Below are 25,061 nucleotides of genomic sequence, written 5' to 3' on the forward strand. Positions count from 1 at the left end.
AAAAGCTTTTGTATGAGAGGAGAGTAGAAGGATAAATAGCTTTTACTTATAAAAAAAGAAAGAGAGGGTAATTTCAAGGGTATTTTACCTCCACTGGAACTACCTTTCTGTATAATGCATAAGATGAATGATAATAATCAAACAAGTTACGTTATTGTAAAGTGGTAAGGTGGGGAGAGTTTTCTGCTGTGTGGGAAATCAGAAATCTTATCTGTTGTCAAAGTCCATGTGCATTCATCTTGTAGAATTATGCCTTCAGGTGGTAGCTAACCATCCCAGTGCTCAGTAATTACTCTTTGGCTTATTTATCAGAATGATTGTGTTACTGCCAGCATTTGAAGAGTTCTGTGTAAAAGAAATTCACATGTAGCTCACCTTCAGTCCTCTATGCCATCTATTAGCTGGCATTTCTGAACACCACAGAGTCTCTTCTTCAGGACACATATTGCCCTGAAGAATAAGTAAATAGGTAATTTAATTTTTTCTTTGAGGATAAATATTTATCCTGAAATAAAAGCTATTTTACCTACATCAAATAATGAAAAACTTCAATCAATATACAATACAGGGCCCTGGCTCACCAAGGTTCACTTTAATTTTCATTTCTGTTCAAGTCACACATCTTATTCACTAAATATCCATTTGTACTTAAAAAGGAAGACATGGGGTACACAAAGTTTTCAATTAAACGCCATTATACACAACTTAGAACAACCATATTTGGTTGTTCTTTATGATTATTATGTAATATGCTTTAGGGGGAAAAAAGCAACAAAACTGTTTCTCTCTTAAATGCCTTTTACCCAGATAGTATTCATACAGGGTGCTTGTTAAAAAGTAAATAAAATTTCGAGGATGTGGGAAGGAGAGTATCTCAAAAAAATTAGAGAGGAAGATGTGAGAGTTTAAAAGTCACCCTTCTCAGTGAGGCCAGCACTAGGAAGTCACAGGGAGAAGATTCCGTGTTGCAGTCTATTGTGTGATAAGGACGTGGCACGGCTGATAGCGGGAAGGTTCCCTGGCTGCCCATGCTCACAGGACACAGCCCCTTGCTGAAATGCTGCCCCAGCCTCTCCCTGCAGACCCCTGGTGATGGCACTGCAGTCTCAGAGAGCCGCTGGGCTCCAGCTCAGGAGAAGAAAAGCTGGTTATTCATTACCATTTAATGACCTTCCAGAGTGGGAGCTCATCTCAATAGCATATTAAAGCAATCCATTCAGGTATAACAGAATGGATAGGCCAAACTAGATCAAAAATCCCTGAGCCATACAGTATTTATTGCCAGCTGAAAGATAAGCTTCACAGGAGGAGCTACTGTATATTTGCCTTCTGGTATAAAACTATTTTTAAATCTCCAAAGATATATTTAAAAACCCATTCAAAGCTACCTATCAGTCTAAGGTCTGTGGGAAGAATGGCCTTCTGGCTCAAATCTTCAAACACTGTGGATAGCATTAGTTCTCAGTGTAACATTTCAGGATTTAATATTTTAAATTCATATATATGTGTGTATATATACATATAAGACATACATATGTATATCTATACATATAAGATAGATAGATATAGACATTGTCATAGCAAGAGAATTTGTTGATAATAAAATTAAGAAAATTGGGGAACATTTCCCAAAGCAACAAGTAAACAATTCTCTACCTTATTTATGAGTATGGTTTGCTCATAAATAGACCTGAGACATTTTTTTTACATATACCAGCTTCCTATTACCACCTTGGGAAAGCAATAGTTAAATTTAGGACCTGAATCTATGCTCAAAGGTGAGCAATAAGTCAGGGACAAATAGGTATGTATTAATATAATCCCAATACATATTAAAAAAAAAAAAAAAAAAGAAAAGAAAAGCATTTGTGCTGTCTCCTGGAGCAAGAGAAAGAACAAATTGCAGAGCAGTACTAGTGGCTGTGCTTATTCACTTGCACGCAGCTCTATGCAAACCAACCTTCACCTTTGTTCAGAAAAATGATGTATCTGCAAAACACTGGCTAGAACTCTCCCGTGTTCCTTCAGCTGAGCCTGCTGCTGGAGATGAGTCACAGAATCTAAAACCAGCTTTTGCATATCCAGTCATTATAAAGAGAACTAGAGAGCATTGTTTGAATTTGTTTTTTTACTGAAACAAAACAGAGCTTTCTCTCTCATTATATTTTAAGAAACAATTCCACAGGTCTTGTAAAATGGCTTTAGAATTTAAGCACTAAATGACTGGGTGGCATAGAGAAGAACAGGTTGATTAAATGCAGAAATGTGTAGGAATGAATGTCGAAATCCATATTTGTTGCAGCTTGTATTTTGGGAGACATCCTGCAATTTGCCCATATTGTGTTTGAATGAATAGTCTTAAGGTATAGCATAAATTTCAGGAATATGTAGTAGAAAGCTTTTTTCTTAGAAATCCCCAGCACTTTTAGGCAACACTGCTATCTACTGGGACACTTGTTCAAACCACACTAAGCCCTTAGAAATGGCAGGGAATAAAAGTGTGGTGGCAGCAAATTTGGCAAGAAGTCCAAGACAATGCCTGGATGGGTGAGAGCCTGACCCCACAGAGGGCTGTGTACCAGAGCCCCCACTGATAAATTGTGTATAAAACCAAACCCTGCACTTGTAGCCAAACCATCAGCTAAAAAACTGCTTGGAGGCAGTGGGAACAAATACTTTGAGGGAAGGAGGTTTCCCCATGTTCTCCCAACAGTGATAGGTGTTTGGACCAGCACAAGGGCACAACCAGTGATAAAAGTTGCAAAACTTGTCTGAACTGAAGAACCAATATGCTCATGGGTTTGGAGTGAAATGAAATAATTTTAACATCAGAGCCACTTTTGGGATAACTAGGAGGTAATTCAGTCTTTCTAGGAGGTAATTTTTTCTGCAAGCCCAAACTTGCTCAAGATACCTGTGGTGGGATTATTTTGTAAAAATCATAGTTACCTGCAGAAACAAATCCGCTGTTATGAAAAGCTGGACATCTTTTCAACATACCATCTAACAAGTGCTTTCAGAATAATGTTATTCACTTTATAGAAAATCACAAAAGCTGGAAGTGTTAAAAGTAGGACCCTTTAAAGAGAATATTGATTTAAATGAAAGCTACGAATTCTGTAGACTATGCTGGACATGCTTAAAAGCTCTTTAAATTGCAAACTTAGTCTAACTCTCAGAGAGGGAGACCTTGTTCCCTTTCATTTGGGGCTGGGAAGCAGAGTGGGCTTGAGCTGCAGAGCTTGCACATACATTTTCAATGACTCCAGTGAGTAAACACTAGTACCAGACTGCCTGTATCAAACCGGCTGCACAACAGTGACTATAGAAGCAGCATTCTCTTGCCTAGATGATTTTACCTGTTAACACAAAAACTTGTTTGATGTATACGTGAAGAATTCCAGTGGTTGTCTTTTTGATGTTGAGTATGAAAGGGAATACACCTCATTAAATGGCACATCAAAGGGATGAAAATGCAATCATTAATCTATGTTTTATGACATTCTCCTAACAATGTGCTGTAGAAATCTATATTGCATCAAAAAGCAGAAAGGTCCTGAAAAATTCCTGGAGTGATAGAAGGACTCTTATACTCTTCCTTTTTTCTTTTTTTTAAATTTCCTGAGCCCTCCATTTTTTACCTGAAGGATAGCCATACTCAGCCTCTTCTCACTGGTGCAATTTTAAAGTCTGCACAACAGGTTAGAGGTGTAAAACATAAACATATATCCACTGTGCTTAAATCCTGCATCTTGGCAATAAATTGCTGCATTTAATCTACTTGACTCTGAGCATACTGAGCTGCTGGTGCAGTGTGCATACCCAGCCCTAAATTAAAGCAGGCTAATTTCTTCTCTGGCTCACCCAACTCCTCCCTCTAATGTACTGAGGAATGTCTCTCTGTCTGGTGACACCACCTCAGTGTCAGATTTAAATGGCATTAGATATTGTTTCTAATCAGGGAGGAAATCCATAGCTGGCAAGTAGGGCAGGTCTTCATCCTCACTAGCAAGAGAGAAATGAGCTGGAGCTCTGGGTCAAGATCTCCAGCCCTGACTTGAGCAAGAAATTATGCAGTTGTGGGTAATTTACCTGACAGGACTAAGCCTGTAGCACTCAGCTGAACATCTCTGCTGCTTGTGGAAAGCTTATTTGAAGGTATTTGGGAAAAATCTGCTAAAACAGGAAAAAATTCTCCCCAGGTAACACCACTGCAGGCAGTTAAACTCTGAGTAAATCAGAGCTGGATCCCTCCCCTTCCTTGCTCCTCCTTTGTGTCAGGTCCAGATGAGACACTGGGGGATGTCACTCCCTGTGCCAGCCTGCTGAATGTGCCCACAGATCTCCTCTGCAGTATCTGAGCACTGCAGTGCCTGGAGAACAGCAGCTTAGGTGGGGTTTGGTTTTAGGGAAATCCCCTATTCATTGAGGAATTGCTCTTTAAAGTTCAGAAGTAGGATTTTATTTTCATATGCACTAGAGCAAATAAAACTTCCTGAATATTTTATTGACAAATTTTCTGGCAAGGATTTTCACTTAAACAGAAGCTGAAAACAAATTTTTTAGGAAGTTCACAGACAATTTCTCCTTCTCTAACCGTGAATGAAAATACAAAGATTGAAAATAGACTTCCACAACATAATATTTATCCAGTAACAATAATGTTACATTTTTGCTATTAAAACCAATAAATATAGTTGTAAATAAACATATAATGTTCATTAGAGTAGATACTCTTCTGAAAATATTCTCTTTCTAGCTACTGAAAGTAAATACACAAGATTAAAAATGAGTCTTAAATATGTGCTGCCATATGGGAATTAGGAGAATTTAAGGTTTCAGGCTGCAGGAATTGTCAAAGCAAATTTTGCCATTTAGAAATACTCCTGTATTACCTACTTACAGGGATATACATCATTCAGTCATGAAACAAAAGTGATATAATATGATTTAACAGGATAATTAGCTGTCCATACATCCATTAGCAGATGCTAAGAATAATCATGCAATATTTCTGAGATACCTGTCCTAGTTGAAAACTTAACAAGAAAAATGTTAGTAATTCTGAATGAAGGATAAATTCAACATTTCTCTAGTCTTTGCATGAGCTTTTGAAGAAGCAAAACACAGTCTTCTATGTAATATATGCTAGCAATCATTTACATATTGTTCTACAAACCAAAAAGTAGAGGGCATCAAGGTCTTTCCAGCTCCACGTGGGCTCCTCCTGGTGAGCCTGGGGTTCCTTGCCACTGAACTGTCCCTGAGACACAGAGATTCCTTTCCCTCATGCTTTCAAGGTTTTGCTACCCAGCAGCTCACTATAATCTTGCTTTCTGTATTGAATTTGGCACAAACCAGAGCCCTGTGCTGTGGTTAAACCTGCAGCTGGCTGCACACCCCCACAGAGCAGAGGGGTGGCAGGAGCAATGTCTAGAAAAGAGCAAAGACTTGCACTGTCAAGGATCCAGAGGCTTTTGTGATTAAAAAAGTTGCAAAGATAAGGGAGGTCCTCAAAATTATGGACTTTTGTGGGAAATGAAATCCTGTGGCAACAACCCGAGAATACACTTTGGGTTCTGTCAATGATTGGTCTCCTGGCCAAATGTTCAACTATTTTGAGAACCTCAAAGTGTTAATTGTATTAATTGGTTGTGGGGAAATAACACAAGTGGGTTTTGTTTCCTTGCTAGACTGGCAGTGAGAGGTGACTTCCTGCCTGCTGTTTTCAATCTGACAGGCAGAGGTGTGGCCCAGGGCTGTCCTCAGGTGTGCTTCACACACAGGCACCCCAGGAAGCTTGCTCTAGCAGTCAACAGGTCAGAATAGCATCAGCACATTGGCTTTTGCCAGGGCAATGGACATGGCTTCAGGTCTGAGCAGTTTTGAACCCAAGCCTCAGTGCTCTGTGGAACAGACCCTCACTCCTCATGCAGAAGAATGAGTTGAATTAAACCCTGACATATGTACATGTAATGGCAATTGTGCTTGTTAAACTCGAGCTGAATTCATCCTACCCTGCTTCAGCAGAGCAGCTGATGTTAAATCACATGTGCAGGCTTGCAGCAGCTCCTGTTTGAGCCCACTGCTGTGGTGTGAGCTATTGCTCCCTTCACTGTCACAGCAAACATGAGCCACCAATTGCCGGGTGCCTTGAGCCCTGTCCAGCCCTTGCAGCTTGCTCAGCTTTGCTCCTGCTGCACCCTCCAGCACTGTTTATTTGCATTCAAAAGCCATGCACATCAGATCATGCACTAAAACATAATTTGGCTCAACTAAAACCTGTTTGAAAGCCTAAGAGGGGTGAGAAGGAGGTTCTGTTCAGAGCACTTCACAGGCAGGGAAGGATAAGCTTTAATATCCTCTGCCTAGGCTTCACAAAGGTGAGATTTTGTCTGCCATCACCATAAACTGCTTCCAATCTTTATCTCTCCCCCACGCAGGAAATAGCACAAACAGTAATATAGCTGTCAACAAACCGGCTGAATCAAAACAGAATTTTTCTGAGTCATTTCTTAAATAATGGTAATTGAAGAGAAAAGAATGCTTCAAAGTTTGTGCTCAGACTTTTCAGCATTCAGCTAGGAAAACACCTCTGAGCATCCCCCCTTTTCTCTCAGGTTGTTCTCCCTTTACTCTGAAGGTCAAAGTTTTAATTTGTATGCTCGTCGCTCTCTTTCACTTTCCAACATATCCCTAATTGAAATTTGACACATATACCCATTAGCTGAATTTATTCTTTTTCCATGCTTCATTAACAGTGCTCTTTGCTATATTACAACACTAATGCTCATCATAAAATGCTCTCTTATGCAATGTGGCTTACAAAGGATGGTGATTGATGGTATCACAGGTAACATGGAACCTAGAAGGTATAACTTCAGGTGCTGAAATTGCAAGCTGTGGCAGGAATCTCAACAGCTATGGATGGATCCTGACTTTGCAAAGTCTATTAGAGGTGTAAAATGTCAATAACTTCTCTGATGCTGCAGCATAAGCCCAGCTAAAGCAGAATCCATGAACAGAATCCTCTGTTCTCTGAACCCGAGTCTGCCACCAGGAACTTCTGGCTGAACTAGATTGTAATCTACATTATTCACCTGAAATGTTGAATATAATTTTTACTACTAAATTGTCTGCAATTGGGTCTTGTAACTAGAGAATGAAACTCAGAACCATAAATGCAAATGAGCTTTTCACTTAAAACTGCAATTTCCTTTCTGATGTACTGTACCTCTTGTCCATGAAGTTCTGTCTTTTTTGGAAAATGACATTTTCCTATGGTGTATAAGTTTCATTGGGTTGTCATGGAAACCGGCTCTCTCTTTTTCTTTCTTTCTCTCTGTCTCCAAGTCTTTCACCTTGAGAGTAAAATGGTTGTCATTTACAGCGCATAATTTTGCAGGTTAAACTTTCTATGATCACTCAGATAGTGACGAGATACCACCCCAGAGCTCGGGGAGCGGGAAATGGGGAGAGTTCTTGTGTGTTTCCAAAGGGGATGGTCCAATCCTTCAGTGTCTTCTACCCCATTTCAGAGACAAAGGGTGCCACAGGCTCTGTGCTTTGTGTTTACAGGAGTGGCAAACAGGCACTGGCTCCTCGTGCCCCTGCTCCAACAGGGGATGTGCTGGCTCCCCCTGCCCCAGCAGCCTGCCTTGGTGGCCCTCAGCACACCCACAGGTCCCCCCAGGAGCCAGCCTGGCCCTGCACACGTGGGAGGTTGTCTGAGGGAGGAAAAGGTGACTGCTGGCCACAGTGACCCTGAGGGCTGAGCAAAACACAAGGGCAGGGAGCACACAAAGAGCCTCAGGGAGCAGAGAAATGCATTTTAGCTCAGGAAACTGGGCTCAGTTTTACTTCATGGGAGCTGAGGTGAAAGCAAACTCTTGTAAGGCAAGGAGAGAATATCACCTCAGGAAACAAAACGTGGTTTGAAATTATTTTCTGGATATTCAGTTCAGCCAAAGGAACATATTGGGAGAAATGGGGGCTGGAGAGGCTCAGGGCTTGTTCTTTAGTTCAAATCTTTAGAACCTTCCCTTGCCTAAGACTGGTTTTGTTCAGTCCCCATGCAGGGTTCATGTGTCACAAGCTGTATCCTGGAAGAAAAATATCCATAAGCCCAGGACCAGCACTGAGTGATGCTTTTGTAGTGGCTGCACTCAGAGGATCAGGATCTAGTGGCAGTGTGAGCACCCATGGGCGCCTTGCCATGGCCACATCACAGAGCTGCATAAGCAACTCCAGAACATGATGCCCTAAACCCAGGATCCAAAGCCATTCTAAACCTGCCATCCATTTAGGTAGATTCTTCACCCATATAATCTGAAATGTATGAAAGAAACATTTGTCTATATGGAAAGAGTCTTTAGGAAAACTGGGAAGCAGCAGCTCAAACAAAAGACTTGCTGGTTTTTATGGCCAATCTGAAACAATAAAAAATGGCAACCCTCACTGAGCTTTTAGCCAGAGGAGGCTGTTCGGGTAAATTTTGGATAATCATCTCAATCTCTGAATGTTGCCAACATTATTTGAGGTTTACCAACCACTTGCTTTAACCCCTGCAAACCAATTAGCTAATGTGTTTGACTGCTTGAGGAGTGACTAGTCAGGTGGAGTCATTATAGTAGCACATATTTGGCAGGGTGAAAAATGGATGCTAAAAAGGAGTTATTTAGCAAATGAGTGCTTGAAAGCTAAAAGTAGTAGAAAAAAAAGGTTCATTGGGTTTTTTCTTTTTCTTTTTTGCACTACCAATTTCACCTATGGGCACCTTATGTTCTGTGTTAAAATATTCAGGCCAATAGAGAATTATTTTTTCAGCTTTTAATGAATAGCACTGCTGTGTGATGCATGATGTGAAAAGAAGGGGTTTGAAAAAAGCTTTGCAGGAGCACTACTTTGCACTTTTACCTGAAGAAGCACGTGATAGGTTTTCCAGCTGTTTCCTACAGATGTTGTACATATGCTTAAAGGTCAGTGTTGTTTTGAGAGCATTCATAGCCCCACTTACATTTAGATAACAAACAAACATCTCGTGCCAAGAAAAAGTGTTTTAAATAAACAACATTACAAAAAAAAGTCTAATCAGCAGATGAGGAATGAAAATCAGACCTCTGAAGGAAAATAAAAAACCTGACTAATATTTTGGCTGCTCTGTCAGATTTAGAATGCTGGGACTGGTTCCACAGGAAAAGACCTTGGAGATGGCACATTAGGAGCAGGAGAAGCTGCACTGCCACATGGTTCTTGCTGCTCCAGCCACTCTGTCACCAATAAAGTTCCCTAAATTTGTTGTCCTGTCAAGGCTGGATGCCTGGCCCCGCTCAGCCTGCTCCAAGAAAATAATCAGCCTTGTAAGCTACCATGAAATGGGAAAACAGTCATTCTCTCAGAAGAATATTGAGACTTTGAGACATCAAATTTTAAGATTGCTATGATCTTGGGGGAGGTGGGGTGGGAGGGGAGTGGAGATGAAGAAAACAAATCAGATTGGGATCATTATTGAATTTCTGAGAAATCTAGAATGCAAAAGGTGCTCAATTCAGTGCTGGTTCCTATAGGAAACAGGGAGGAGAAATACAGCATAGTCTGGCTCTAAAATGCTGTCTGCTCTGAGAATTAATGCAGATGATTACAAGTTATAAGTTTCACCAGGTCAGATTCTATTTTTTTATGAAATTTCTCCTCTAATTGATAGCAGTGTCTTTTAAAACATAATCATGTAAAACTGAATAGTAAGACTTTCACATTTAGATGTTTGAGTTAGCAACAAATAGTTCTTCAGGCTGGCCTCTAAATGACCTCCAAGAAAATTGGTGAGGAAGGTTATAGTTGTAGTAGTCTAAGATTAATTACTGAAAACTAAATTGCAACTCACAGGGTTTTACCTTGGCATATTTGGTCTTCATATTCTGGTGCAGCCTATGTAAACTCCCATCATGAAACTAAGTGCAGTTTCCTTGAGCCTGTGTGATCACTGCCTGTGATCTCTGGTCAGGTCACCTGCAGACCTGCTGAGGAACAACTTGTACAAAGACAGGCCTGAGCAAGTTAAATACTTCTTCTCCACCCAGCAGTTTGAGAGGTTTCATCCATGTATTTTCTTCAGGTATTTATTCAAATACTAGGGGTGCATTAGCAAGCTGCTCAGTACTTGAAGGTATCTATCAGTTGCATGTAAAGGCACATAATTACCATTTCTTTCTTTATGGTGTCTTATTACAAGAAAGTAGCACAAATTGTCCTGAGTTCTGTTGCAGAATACAAATTCCTCTCAATATCCTGGTGAATTTGTCAGAAATGTTTTATAAGTCCAGTCTCTTGGTGTGCCCATTAAACATTTTCCGGAATGTTTTTCTTCTCTAATGAAGATATCTAGTTCTCTTTAATGGCTCCTGCTCTTTAGATTAAGTACATTCATTTTCTGCCCAAATTTGTCCACAAATGCACAGACTTGTCTGACCATCACATCCAGGTTATGCTCATAGCCTGCCTTCTACGGGCTCAGGGTGACTTTGGGTTTGTCCCTTCATCTTTCCCTCTCTCACCCAGAGACTCGGGTTGTCCAGGCTTCTTGCCACTCATGAGGTGTCACTTTATCGTATTTGCAATACAACTTTCCGTTCCTGGATGTGTTGGTACATAAAAATGAGGCCACCCTCTTAGCTGAGATTCCTCAGAACTCATAGGATGTCAAGAAAGGAACAAACTGCAGTGTATTGCTCCAAGGGGGGCTAATTGACAAGGCTTCTGCATTTGCATTCTGGTGCTCCCTGAAACGAGGCTGTGTTGTTTTGTTTTGCCTTTCAAAACAACAACAATGACAACAAACCACAGGCAAGCTCCCCTCCCCCGAAGGAACAACAAGCTGCATTTCTGTATCAGTGGAGTTTTATGGAGTCCCTTTTTCCCTGAGCTGAAGGATGAGGGCATGGGAAGACGTGGGTGCATCCTACCAGCCCAGAGAAACCACTCATGTTGCTGATCTGCTGCTGCCCCAGCAAGGCTCCATCCTTTGATAAAAGTGAATGGAAAGCCATTTCACACAATTACCATGAGCTGAAAAAGAAGGGATCTTAGACTGGGAGTGAAGTGATAAAATGTCTGAACCTTCTAGTAGTCATAAAGAAAAGCAGCTAAATGCAGTCAGCCATGAGTAGATCATAAAAAGGACTCTGAATGTCATGCAAAAGCCTGTGGCTTTGCAATGTATCTCACATGGAGAAGCATTCTTTCAGCTTTTAAGACAAGATAATTTAGGGAAAAGTAAAATTTCCTATTAAACTCTGCCTTTAAAATATGCATTCACAAGAACAGGGAATATTCATTGGACAGAGGAAATCTTCATAGCTACTTCTGGGTCATCATTTCTCAGAGAAATCCAGCAAAAAGAGTTTTGGACATTGGTGTTCTAGTGCAGTACCTGCTACCAGCTCTTTGGTACCCTGAGGCAAAGTGGAGCTTCAGTCTGCCTGAAGAATGAATGCAAGGTGCTGGGGCAGTAGAGCTGCTTTTGTCTGCTGCTGATTCTGAGCCTGCATCAGGGGAAAGGAAATTGAGTAGGCCATTCCTTCAGGCTACCTGCAGACCATATAAATCAGTCTCATTCACATGAAGCACAGTAAATATTGTGATAATTGCCAAAGTCACTGCACTGGTTTCTGCTTTCTTCCATACTGAGCTGCAACATCCCAAGATGAAAGGATAAATGAATGGAGACATTAGCTCTGCTCCAGCTATCAACCCCATGTACAAGGTGATTAAGTTTTCAATGAGAAGGCACTGTCCATTTGCAAAATTACCTTGATTTGTATTTTAAAAATGCACTCTAGTGGCACAGTTGTAATTCTTGGTGGCTTTCCCTTCAAAAGCACCTCTATGTGGGCATGGTGAGTTAATAAACCATAAAACAAAGGTTTAATTACAGGGGAAAAAATGAAAGCTGGCTGTGATTGGGAGGCTTATATACCTAATGTGTTCATTTTGGTGTTGTCCATTTACTATTGATCCTAAAAATCCCCCCACCTTAATTCAGTTGTGTTTGTAGATTTAGGCAGTGGTGCCCAGGCCAATGGGTTTATCTTCACTCCAAATCAAACCCATATCCCTTCCCAGTTTTGGTCACTGTAAATTGGTACCGGAGGCTCCCTGTTTTTCTTCTCAATATTTTATCCATACCAGTATTATTGTGATCATTACTCTCTCTATCTGTAGGTGGGGAAAATTAAATATACCCATGGCAATTCCATAAATAACAGTAAATGTTCATTTTCCCTGAGTGTTTAGAATGCTTTTGGAAGTGTTTTGTTTACTGCCTTCAAAAACATTTTGAATATGGCAAGAAGTGACTATCTTGGCAAGAATATTTCCAAGTCTCAAAGTTCCTTCTAAATACTCAGTGTAGGGATAAAACAATGACTGAAATCATTATTATTTGATTAACTCTAGCTCCATTTTTAGGGTTACGCAGCAGTTGAGCAGAAGTGCTCCCCTTCTGCTTATAAACAGTTAAGACATTTGCTTGGGGTGACCTTTGGGACTCATCTGAGGATGAGGCAAGGCACAAGTCTAAGCCACAGCAGCAGGGAGCTGACAAGCCAGGACTATACATCCTTAAACAAGTTTGACTTATTAGAAGAAAAATGTAAGCTCCTTTCCTGTGGCTTGTACTTCACAGAGAGAGCCCTGTGACTACATGGTGTGCCAGTGTACCCTAATCTCCTGCAGCAAAAGGGAGCAGGTCAGCAGAACAAGTGGCACCAAAGCAGAGTGCGGCCTCCTCAGCTGGAATTCCTCACGTCAGCTTCAGGCACAGGGAGCACAGGCTCTCACCAAAGTGTAAGGAAAGGTGGGTCTGAGATACCTCCCAGCAAAATTCCAAGCTGCTGCCTGCCAGTTTGCTGCATTTTAGTGGCTGTGGCATTCTTGACTATTGCTCACAAAAGAAAACAACTTGTTCTTCTTTCGCTAGCCATAGCCCATAGTTATGGCAATGAAGTGTAAGGGCATGGTTATGGAGATATTTATTTGGCCTTCATCTCCAATTAGCTAACAAATATTTGACTTTTCTTACACTCCTGCTTTTAATACTCAAAGGAAATCACATATGTAGTTTATAATAGACAAGGAGAAAGCCAGTGGATTTTCTTGTATTGAAGATATGACAGTTGAGAATCCACAGGACTGCAAGTATGGAGTGAGGACATGAAAACAGGAAATAATGTGAAGGTGCAAACTAGCAGATAGAGGAAAAACAGATTGCTCAATAGCTAAAAGCCAGCTAAGATATGATAATTTGAGTGGGAAAGGAGATTTTGATGATCTCTTACTTTTATAAAATGATTTTTTTTTTACTTGGCAAAAACTGATAAGGGAGAAAAGGGGAAAAGGAAATTTTAAAAGTTCTGTTTAGACTTTTGTTGCAAATTTCTTTGTATATATAGGTATAATCCTCCTAATCCTCCTCTTCTAACTGCTTACAGGGTAATCATGACAACTAAAGATCCCTATCTCTGATAGTCTTGAGATAAGGAAACCAATCACATTTAGTTGGATCTGTCTTCTATTAAGCAAATAGCCCAGCAGAGATGTTGGTGCTTTCTGGATGGCCCCTCCCACTAAAGGCAGAATATTAGATGTTTTAGTGACTTTTGTTATGCTAAAAGAGTTCATGGTTGCTGTCAAATGGATCTTCACACAGAAGCAGAGTTCACTGAGGCTGATGAGCATACTGGCTGCCTGTCAGCCATGCTAGAATAGAAAAGGCCATTCTGCTCCTAGAATGGCTATGCCAGGTTAGACAAAAGGAGCTCCTCACCAAGGAATGAGAGCTCTGCAATGACTCGGGGTTTGGAGTGTTGGGTGCTCCCAACCACACGAGGAGAACAGGGTCCATTTTTCTTGTCTGAACTAGTTTCTGCAGTAGGGGGCTGTCAGTCACATTGTGAAAGGCGCAGCTGAGGGGTGCTTCTGTGTGCAGCCCTGAGAAGTGGCACATGCCCCTCGAGGCTGCTGATGAGTGGGCTGCAGTGAGCACCAGCAGGCCCTGAAGGCTGGAGCAGCACAGGAGGGAAAGCCAGGGTTACTGCTGCACTGTTGATGTCCTCCTGACAGAGACCATCTGAAAAGCTTTGAAAAAGGGAGGCATAAAGGGAGGCTATGTCTGAAATAATAATGAGAAGAAATATAAAATGGGGGGATAGTGAAAGTGTGTGAGCAGAGAAAACAAGTGGGATTATCAGAGTAAAAGGAGACCGACGAGAACTTTCCTTTGGTAGCTATCACCTTATGATGTCCTTACACCCTCCAATGACTAAGTGGAGTCCAGCTGCTTAATTATCTCTTATGATCTGGATGCAAACCATTCCTAATCCTTTCCTATTTGACCTGGCACCTTTATTACTTCTCTATTATTACTATTACTATTATAGTTATTAGTTATTGTTATTTATTCTTGTTATTTATTATTATTATTATTATTATTATACCAAAACTTTAAATTCCTTGCAATGAAAGGGAAATATTTGCCACCACCCAGAAAGGCTTCCTTACCTTGCAGAATTAGTCCCTCTGTTAATTGCTAAGAGGCAGAAGGTTGCAGAAGTTAACTACTAATGCTTTCTCAGTCTGCCTAATCAGGAAAGGGTCATATTACAGCCAAAATAAGATGTCCTTCTCATTAAGGCAATAAATTTCAGACTCAGATTAAACTATTGATCCAGGGACAGATTTGTCACAGAGGGCAAATCAATTAAAATTTTTGTTACCCACCAGAAGATGAGATAATTATTTGTTCTCCAGACCTTCCTGTATTTGCCAATTAACCCATGTTTATTTAGCCTACAAACTCTTGAGGAGAATGCCTGTGCTTAGCCTGAGCACATCTAGGATGATGGGGCCTTTGTGCCATTCAAGATTAAACCATAGTTAATGCTTTTAGAATGTGCCAGACAGCAGCAGAATATTTGAGCAAAATTAATGTCCTCAGCTATTCCTCATTATATTTATAACAGCCAAAGAACAGAAATCAGGCTAATTACAGGGAAAAGCAAATCAGAAATAAAGGTAATATTCTACTGATGACTCATGTCAGTGCTCTAGATTATAACTGCAACTATAACGGGCAGTACATGAAAAGAACAGAAACCAATTAATTTTTAATCTGTTTCATCTTAAATTGTTAAACTATTTCATAAAAGCAGATTTCATTATTGAATTAGAGCAGGAAAAGGATAATGACAAGATAAAACAAATACAGAGTCTCTAATTTGACTTCAATAATCTGACACCATCTGAGTAGCAGAAACATGGAAGAGTTTTTAAAAAGGATGACACAAAACTACTGAGTTTAGTACAGAAGGCAAAATCTTTCACTGTAGATCCAGGTTCTGTGACAAAGCTGAAAGAAGGTAAATTCTCCTAATCAAAGGTAAAAAATTGATCTAATTAATTTTATCATTAACCTTCACAATTGAAAGGAAAAAGAGTCACCTTCACTGAGTTTGTTCAGTGTTTAGTTTCAGACTATAAGCAAACTCATTCCTGTTAATAAAGCTACTACTCCCAAATGTTGATGCAATAAAGTAGAAATTAATTAGCACATGCAAATGAAGATTACTTTTATTATAATGTACCATAGTTCCTAATTTATTATTCCAAAACATACAGCTGTTTTAATATTGATTTTTGAAAATTCTGTGTCTTAGTCACATGCAAGAAGTAGACTTGTATGAGCAAGCCTGAATAAGGAAATTTCTAATGAGATTAGTATTTACTTGGAGTGTGTTTCATACTAAATTAGGGGTACCCTATTTTTATTTGTCAAAGCTGTGAATAATTATTACTCAAAACTCACTATAGAATATAGTTTGGCTTTGCTGAAAGGTGGGAGGCAGCTTCAGCTTTTGTGCTAAACCCACTGGAATAGGAAAGTTGGCACTTTACTTGTTTAAATCCTTAAACCACAAAGGTGGTAGCTTATTTACTTTATCAGCAAAATTGTATTCACAGCTCCTCAATGTCACTCACCTGGGTAAAGTTCTCTCAGCTAGTAACACCCTGGGAGTTGGAAGTTAGGTTTTATTCCTAAGATTGCATAATACTATTTTGACTTCCTACAGTAACAAGTTTCACACAAAGACCTCAAAGTCTCTGAGCAACCTTTAATGTAGATAAATACAACTGTACCTATAAAGTAGAAGCTCAGGCGGATTTGCTCAACACACAGGGAGAACTTGCCTGTGATCACATAAAATGTATTTTATCATTACGATGGCCAGCTGCAGCAGAGCACCTTTACAGGCTTTATAAACCAGGGAGGTTTTACTATTTCCTGGGACTATAACTAAACAGATTCTATATATTTTTTTCTTTCACACCCTGTGTACCAATTACAATACTCACACAGAATTCATTACGTTTTCTTTAATTCTCACCTACAAAGGATCCCAGAGAAAAGCCATATCAAATCTGGTAGTATTGTGTCAAGGACCTGTGCAATTTTCTTGGTTAGACTGCTCAGGGAATTATCTTGGCTTGTGCTATAGAAATTTGGAATTATCCTCTACCTTTTTCAAAAATACCTTAAAATTATCTACCTACAGCCAACAGCTGCTTCCCAATGTGCCTGCCAGTTTCAATGAAGAATCTCTTCAACCGCCTGCAGAACCCATTTCTGGTATCACTACATCCAGCTTTACTGAAGGAAATGCAATAGTTTTAAGATCTATGTTCATCACTGAAGGCTCATGGAAGGAGAATAGAGAAAGTACAGTGCCTTCTACCCCGTGCACAACAGCAATACCTATCCTATGAGCAATGTGGAGACCTGCTCCTTACTTCGATTTATAGTGTATTTTACCTCTTCCTCTGTCACCTTTGAAAGAAAAGAAACTAAAGCTCATGATTATCTGTAATAGTGAGAAACTTTACAAGTCACAAACCCCATCCTTTGAAAACTGACTGTCGTGTTCCTTCCAATGACTCCTTCCCAAAACTCTTGGCAAACTCGGTCCCTTCAGACACCATCTGGGTGTCAGCCCAGGGTGCAGGAGCAGAGCATGGGCTGCCCCAGCAGCACAGCTGGGAAGGAGGCACAGCCACCCTGACTCACCTCATTGGCAGAGTAACAAGTCACAGCAAGTAAAATTCCCCAAAAGAAGCAGAAGCTTAGAAGGGTTTAATGCTGTTTTACTTTATTTCTACTTTATTTCGCTCCTTTGCATTATCCTTATTTTTCTCTTTGGTTTAGCAAGGAGCTGGTGTGGCCAACTGTGCTGTGCTCTCTTTGACAGGGGCTCATGATGACCACAGGGCTCACCTCTGAGGGAGCCAATCCTTTCAGCTTTCATCTGATGGGCTGCTGCAGAGCTGGTATGACTTCTGATCTCAAAATTACCCTGAGCAATGGCTTAAAATATGGCTTAAAATGGCTTAAATCACGTCACAGAAATTATTTGATCTCACTCATTAAGTAACAGTTGCAGATTACTGAGGAAGCAGAATTAATGAAAGTAGGAAGCTGGTTCTTTTATTTATCACACGAGAGTGAGAAGTAAATGTTTTAACTCTGTACAGAAGCATAATATGGTGATATATAAAAAGGAAAACAGAAAGACAGAATGCAGTCTGTTCACAAAAGAGCTTTGTGTGAAAGACTAAAATTTGAATATTTCCAAATACTTATTTTTTTATTTTCTGGGGTAGTATGTAGGCTTCTCATCAGCTTCCCCAAATAAATAAAATATTTTTTTTTCAAATAAATTAAAATATTCCTGATGGAAAACCCAATATTGGTGAACAAAATTTTCCTAAGTGACTTGAAAACACCAGCAAAACAAGTTGTACAACATCCAGCCTCTTGTAATCAGAATGTGTAAGGTGTTTTAACCTCTCTGTTTATGTTATGCATTCATTTGAGGAAATTTTTTATGAGCTTGAGAAATCCTTAGAAATTTGTTGTTCTTTGATCCAGGTCAGCCTATGTTTTTCTGAGTTTAAATTCTACATGTACCTAATTAAAGCACACAGAAAGTCAAGGAAATACAAAAACATGCTTCAAGAACAATGGTCAAAAATACAAACAAATACCAAAGATGGGAGCCACTGATCAACCTGTAGAATTGAATACTGTGCTCTTTAGATTTAGGGCATGAAAAGTATATTTACAGATTCCTGCCAGAGTTTTGTAAAGCATTGTTTCATCCAAGACTGGCTGTGTGTCCCACTAAGGAGGAACAGCAGATTTGCTTGCAGTTGCACAGATGTATGGAAATGGAAAGCTGGAATAGGTGCACTGTGGTGTGAATGGGATTGCTCTTCTTCACCACAAATCCCACTCTGAAGGAAAGGGTGCAGATCTTCAGTAAATCTGCACCTGGGACTTGCTGTATTCCAGAGGACAGTCTCACTGCATGGGACTGGGACTGACTTCTGCAACCCATTTGTAAGTTAAAATCCTCTGCCAGATCTGTTGCTTCATTTGGAGCTAAGCCACAGGATTGCAATGTCAACACAATTAATGAGTTGACATTGACATAATATAAAAATACATTAATCTATTACTATCTCTTAATTACTTAACAAAAATCTTCAGCACATTTGCAAACATTTTCTTTTAATAAAAATAACTTTTTAAGTGTAGAAAAACTGGAGGACGCAGTGGGAGATGAATGGGGGAATGTGACAACTTTTACAAAATGTTTGCATCAAGAATACATTTTTAATTGAAGAAACATGGCTCATCTCTAGCAGATGTATCTGCACAAATATTGATAAATTTTTATCTATATATCATAGGAATTGCCTAGAGGCAAAATTATATAAATCATCATTTATAGAAAACTCTAGAAGGAATTACTTCCTGTTTTTTAAAATTCATCTCAACAGCAAAGAAAATTGCCGTAAGAAAATTGCCCAAGATTTTCCCTCCTGTACATATGCAAATATTTTTCTCCCTTTACTTGACATTTACTTTGTTCACATCCACAATATGGCCCTTCCTTCTCTGTTGGAGAGGGAGGACAAGAAACCCAACAAGTTAACAGTTTATGTTCCTAATCTGTAGTTCTTGCATCTTTTTCCATTTATGATCAGTGTTTATATTTACATGGGAAGGAAATGGAAGGAAGGAATACCAATAAACCTAAATCTTTCAAAACAATTGTTTTGGCTTTTCTCTTCCTTTGGGCAAAAAGAGGGAGCACAAACTCTGGGTGTGGGTCAGTCTCCTTTTGCAGAGTTTGGGTCTTTACTGCTAAACAATTGTGTCCCTAGCTGAGAACAATCCAGAAAAGTACTGGGAAATAAAAATTCCCAACTTTAAAAGGCAGCCTTACACCCATGAGTGTAAAGGGTGCCCCAGCTTGTTATTATCACCCCCAACATCAGCTTTCACTCCAGAGAGTTAGTGCAAGTCTTGAAGGCAGCCAACAGGATAACAAAGTGTTGTGAGTCCAGGCAGTAAAAAGGAAATGCTGCCCCAATTCTATCTAGTATAATTTTGCACACACTCAGAAGTACCACACACCCCCTACAAATCCCTTCAAGTGGCTCATGATCCTCATAACACACTGGTTAGGAGAGGCAAACTTTCCAATACTTGATGAATTGGCATTTAAATACCAATTTCAACACCTGCAAAGGTGTTTAGAACAGAATTTGAATTTCTATTTTAAGACAAATGCAAATTTAAGACACAGTAAAAGGCAGCAGTAGTGTCTTCAGAAGCAGTACATGTGCGTAAGTATCCAGGATTTAAATAAGATTGCATGCTTATGCAACTTAAAACAACTACCCAACTGTGATGGAAGTACAGTCTACATAGATAATGTGGTTTTGCTATTCCCCTACCTGCATCTTGTATAAAAATGGTCTGATGGCAGTGGCTGGGTTCCTTACTGCCAGCTGCTGAGGGAAGGGGAGCATCTTTGCATGCAGACAGACACCCCCATCCAACCCAGCACACCCTCAGCACTGGGCAGCACCATCCCTCCAAAGCTGCACATTCATGCAGGGTTCAAAAGGAGGAGAAAATCCCCACCATGCTTCCCTGTCCCCTTTTTCCCTGTCTTTCACAGCACATGCAGGCAGAAGTCCCTGGTTAAAAGCATACTTTTAGCATATGTGTAAAAGTCCTTCCAAGAGTTGTGATTTTTGGCTCACAGTTTAAAAGAAAATGGAGAGCAACTGAAGGGAAATAGGAGATATATTGTGGATTGAAGCTGCATCAGACACAATTCGCTGCAGGAGGCTGGAGGCTATGCCAAGCACCAGCAATGGAACAGAGAATTTTTTCATGTGAGCTGTAGCAAAATACTCTTTAAAAAATAAAAAAGACCTGAAAGTGAATAGGTAGAGAACTGATGTAAAAACCTGATTCACTAAGGGCACAGGCTCAGAAGCAGCACTTTGGTTTATATTCCCACCACTTGCTGCTCACAAAGAGCAGGGAACATACGACACAATGACTGATAACAGACCTCATGAAAAGGAATGCAGGAACTGGATGTTGTTAAGGGATTGCTGTAGCAAAATGGCTGACCCAAAGGCTCACAGCTGCCAATGTGCTTTTTTTACTTGCAGGTTGGTCTCTCCAATGCCAGCAGATGAAAGGACATTCAGTTCTGCTCTGAGCAGCATTTTCATTTCCTCTGGGTCTTGTGGAGCTCCTGCCGTTGACCAATTCACTCTGCAGCCATGCCTCCTCATCTTTCGGCATCTCAGACACCCACAGGTCAGTGGATTATGGAATATTCTTTAAAACAAGTTGTTGTTGGTTTTCTATCATACAGCAGCCTTTTTCCTAGATGGGTGGGATTAGAGCATTCCTTACTTTCCCTTTAGGGTCTGTGAAATGGGACTCAAAGAGTGCTACTGTAGGCAAGGAGTAAAATGCATAGCAGCTACTGCAGCCATCCCATAGTATTTTACACCACCACTTCACCAAAATTCCCTGGTATCTTTGGCATGATAGAGCAATGAACCCTATGGTGTTTCAGAGACCTTTTAGGACATTTGCCAGGCAAGGCAGACCTCCACTGAGTCAGTTTTGCACGGCCTGGTTCTTTGTATTGGGGAGGGCAACAGAGGTGCTATTCTCCCCTTTGGTAACATTCTTTTTCTGAGATCATGTCAGAGTTACTTGGAAATACAATTGTACATTACCAGAAAACATGCCATCACTCCTTTTTACCTTTGGTACAGAAAAGGAAACACATTAACACTTCACAAAGTCACTGGCTCTGAGCAGTTCTTCCCATCTGATTACAAAAGCCAGTTTTGTTACTTCCAAGACTGATAAATGGTCAATTGGGAATTAACTTTTTCTGATAGAAGAAGCTGGTGCCAAACTAAAGGCTTTTGAGTTTCCTTATCATTAGAATCAGAGCTACCTCAGTTGCTATTTTGCTTGCAACCTTTATCATTATACTAGGCAGATCAAGATAGCCTGAACTCTGTAGAACCTAAGCTCCAAGCCCAAATCCAAATATCACAGTTTCTGCCTGTCTGTTTCTTGTGAGTTTGAAGTCATCAGCGTTTGAGATAATTTTTCATGGCAGAGGCAAAGTGAAGCATCAGAGCTGGCCTTTGCAGGAAAGCAGAACAGATCTGACTGGAGCCAGTAGAGACTGGCAGAAGTGCTAAGGAGAGCCTGTCACAACTCACAGTGTCTGTTGGGACAGATAAAGCATACCCACTTGCATGAAAATGTGGGGAGGGAGGGAGGGAGGGAGGAAGACATAAGAAAAGGATTAAAAACTAAGCAGAAGTATATTTATACATATAAGAATAATGCTAGTGTGTGCAATGCACATATGAAAGCTAACAGTACTGTGTTTAATCATTGTGTTAAAAGCTTTGAGGAGGTCAACTCAGGTCACAGAGCAGAGATATTGTGAGATTGTGAGCACAGAATAGAGAAGAAAAGTCTGTAGGAAAGGGAAACGAGAAAGTCAAGTGAAAAAAGGACATAACTTTTGGGGGAGGAAGCCTTAAAAGAGATGGATAAGATAAGAAAACTAATGCAACCTGACTTCTTCATTTCTTATTAATGTGGAGCAAAAATTATAATGAGGATATGTGAGAGATTACAACAAACATATTGCAGGGGCACCTAGGAGAGAGAGAAAATCCCTGAATCACTTGCCAAGTAGATAAGGAGGCTTTGATATAAAAATAGCAATGACTATCAGCAGCAGATTCTTAGTACCTTTGTTCCTTTTCCAAAGAAAAGCCCATCAAGTGAGAGCTGGTATTTCCAGTTTCATTTCTGATAACAGATCTACCTCAAAATGAGACCTCAGGCTCTGGGGCACAGCTCACTGTACAGGACTTTTCCAGCACTCCCAGCCTTCATTTTAATACCCTACACTTTACCAACTACAGAATAAAATAAAAGCCTATCAAATGGAAAGTTTAAAAAAAACAACTCAGGTCAAAAACTCTGGTTTGGCAATATACTTCAGCAATGGCCACATGCCAAAAGGATTAATCCCTGGGATGCTGTGCCCTGTGCTGGGGTGGTACTGCTTGGCAGGAGCAGAGGGTAGAGCAGGACTGCTCTGCTTCTGACAGCCTGGGACAGCCAGGGCTTCATCCCAGCTCCCAGGGAAACCCAGCACAGACCAAGAGAGAAATTGCCAGCAGTCAGAAAAAGAAAACTCTCTGAGGTTTTCTCAGTAGCAGCAATCTCCTCTGGACTGTCCCAGGGCACACTGTGACCTCTAGCTTTCCCCACGTTTGGCTGTGCCAGCCTGTCCCCTCCAGGAATCTCCATGGCTGAGCAGGAGGAGGTAGGGCAGGGTGCTCCAGCAGCCCTGTGGTGTCTCTGATCTCTCTGACAGCCAACACTGCAGAATTTCATTTTCCCCATTGTGCTGTCATGTCAAAATGAGAGGGAGTCATGTGTGGAACTGCTCTGCAGCCACGTTACCCTGGCAAAAGACAACAAGAAGCTGCTTCTGGGTTCAGCACAACAGTGTTGAGCCTTAAGATCATAAGTAATATGGTATTAACTTTTCCATGATACGTTTTCAGAACTTTCACTTTAATAAAACAACATGTTCCCCAGAGCACAAGACAGCAGTTTTTTAGCCAAATAGAATTAATGAGGCTGAGTGATGTTTGCATCTTTTGATATTCTCAATCCTGTGAGCAGATGTGTTTATGTTCAGCAATCTGAATAGTACAGAAAACATTCATTTTTACCATATCACTTCAGCTGAGCTTGAGTTAAAGACTAAAAAATGTAGTGCTTTGCTTTATTATAACTAATATTACATCTGGAAAAGAATTTTGGTTTCCTGTTCCCAGTTTCTTCATTTTTGTGCACTTTTAAACACATATACATGTGCCAGCATATTTCACAGGCCTTTTGATGTTTTATTATCTCTGTATGTGGGCGGTTTGTTTCCAGCTATAGTTTGAAGTGCAAATTTCCCTCTCAGTTTTTCTATGTGAAGGTTAAAAATACAGTCAGGAAATATCTGCCACGTGTTTTCTTTCCTGGGTTTCTGAAGCAGAAATCTAAAACCAGGTACTTCTCTTCAAATATTTGCATTATTTTAAAAAAATTCTCCAACAAATAATTAAATAACAATCAGCTGTTAAACATACAGATATTCAAAGCCCACTGTCCCTAGATATTTCTCCATATCCCTGAAGAATTAACTGTAAGGCATGCCCTGATAAAAATCTCCTGGGAGCAACAAGCATAGCAGCAAAAGGAATCACAACGGGTTGGAGATTAACTCAGCATCTGCTGTTTGCAGCCCACTGTGTGCTTCTGGGGCTTTGCATCTTATTGTGACTCATATGGAAATGAGGAGATGGATCCCAAACAGAGCTTTGCTTTCAAAATCAGACATAAAATAATCTATTTCTTAAATGAGCTTTTCCCTCTGACATACTGAAAATGAACATAAAAGTGTTAGCTATGAGTTATTATTCATTTTTTATTCTGTGTTCTTGCGAAGCAGGACAGCATTTTCCCAAATCTGTTGGTCCATTGGTCAATGGCAGAAGCCAAACATTATAACATTGGAATTTTGATGTCTAGGGGACTTTTTAAATTATATCAGCTGTTCTGTACATGCCAGTGAAGAAAGGAGGAGGGAGCAGGTTAAGTATTTTGTTCTCTATGTCTGAAAAATAGGAGTGTTCTGTATTGAAAATAATATGTAAAAGCAATCCCAGCGCCCTCAAGCTTTAAGTGCTGTCACAAAGATTACTCAAGGGCCAAAGGGAGCTTGCTGACTTTTGAAATTAGCACTTTTTCAAAAGACAAAAAGTTGCATAAGGGTCTTTGCAGCAAGCAGGTGTGAGCAGGGTGGTGCTGCCCCTGGGCCAGCCAGGCTGAGGCAGCTCAGGGCAGCCTGGCAAACATTCTGTGACCACTTCTGCCTAGAAAAGGGCAGCAGGGACAAAAGTGGGGTTTGCTCAGTCACATTTTCTCCCTGTAACAATCTCGAGGCACTTTGTGCCCTTTATTGCTGCAGCAGCCTTGTGAAGGAGTTGTGCCCCCTCACTGAAACAGTCAGACATTGAGAGAAAACAGCTAAAAGGTAGATTTTTATTCCCAACTTCTTTAACTTCACAACTATGAAGGTGATCCCTGTTAAGCTTCATGAGAACAGAGAGAAATGTGACTTTCAGGCTGTAAATGCTCCTTTTAATGATGCCAGCAGAGCAGGGCTGAGGCAGCAGCTGCAGAGGGGTGGTTCTGAGTGACCTGACCCAGACTCCTGATGTGCTGCTCCTTCTCCAGGAGGTGGCTGCTCTGCTGCTGCCAAGCAAAAGCAAAATAGGTGCAACACTGATGATGAAAAGGTGGGGTTTTTAGATCCATGCTGGCCAATGGTATAGGATTCTTAATCCAGCAAATGCTATGTTGACAGAAGTGAATTCAATCTGAAGACTGGTCTTTCCTCTACATCTTTGGATTCCTTTTGCTTTGTTAATATTCTTAACACTTTCCCCACAGACAGACTCTTTTCCAGTTTCGTGACTGTTTCTCCTTTCCTTACCTGTGACTTTCAGTATCCTTTAGCCACTGTTGT

The 25,061-nt window shown here is 40.4% G+C and overlaps 1 long non-coding RNA gene across 1 annotated transcript in view; it reads left to right on the forward strand.

The window, feature by feature from the left end:
- LOC102070546 (uncharacterized) overlaps positions 1-25,061 on the forward strand; it is a 182,643-nt gene that overhangs the window by 125,735 nt on the left and 31,847 nt on the right. The window contains exon 5 of the long non-coding RNA XR_003381291.2: positions 20,587-20,737. This is a non-coding gene — a long non-coding RNA (uncharacterized LOC102070546). The remainder of the gene's footprint in view (positions 1-20,586; positions 20,738-25,061) is intronic.

The sequence above is a fragment of the Zonotrichia albicollis genome, chromosome 10 (assembly GCF_047830755.1).
Source record: "Zonotrichia albicollis isolate bZonAlb1 chromosome 10, bZonAlb1.hap1, whole genome shotgun sequence".
In the NCBI taxonomy this organism is placed as follows: domain Eukaryota; kingdom Metazoa; phylum Chordata; class Aves; order Passeriformes; family Passerellidae; genus Zonotrichia; species Zonotrichia albicollis.